This window comes from Morone saxatilis, unplaced genomic scaffold (assembly GCF_004916995.1).
Source record: "Morone saxatilis isolate NCDOM2014 unplaced genomic scaffold, NCSU_SB_2.0 Contig2, whole genome shotgun sequence".
Lineage (NCBI taxonomy): Eukaryota > Metazoa > Chordata > Actinopteri > Moronidae > Morone > Morone saxatilis.
In genome coordinates this window covers 12,236,713-12,237,051 of record NW_023339762.1, presented here as the reverse complement: position 1 = coordinate 12,237,051, position 339 = coordinate 12,236,713, and positions in this window count along the sequence as shown.

Genomic DNA, 339 nt, shown 5'->3' with positions numbered 1-339 from the left:
GTTTACCATGTTTCACCATCTTAGTTTTGTGTTAGCTTGCCAAAATTTGTTATGTACAACTCAACATTAGTACAAATGAGGCTAATACATGAGGTTTGCAAGTATTTGGTCATTTTTGAAACTTTGACCTGGTGATGGAGATGATTAAACGTACAATATGCTCTCCCTCCCCCCCAAACCCCCCCCCATTTTCCAAGACAAATGAACAAAAAAGAAGTTTGATGACGTTGTGAAGTAGCGTGGGATCATGGGAGGTTGCTGTCTTCACCACCATTGCCGTCACTACAGTCAGCTTCTCCCAGTTAGGATTCCTTCAGTGTTCATCGTTTAGGAAGGTAA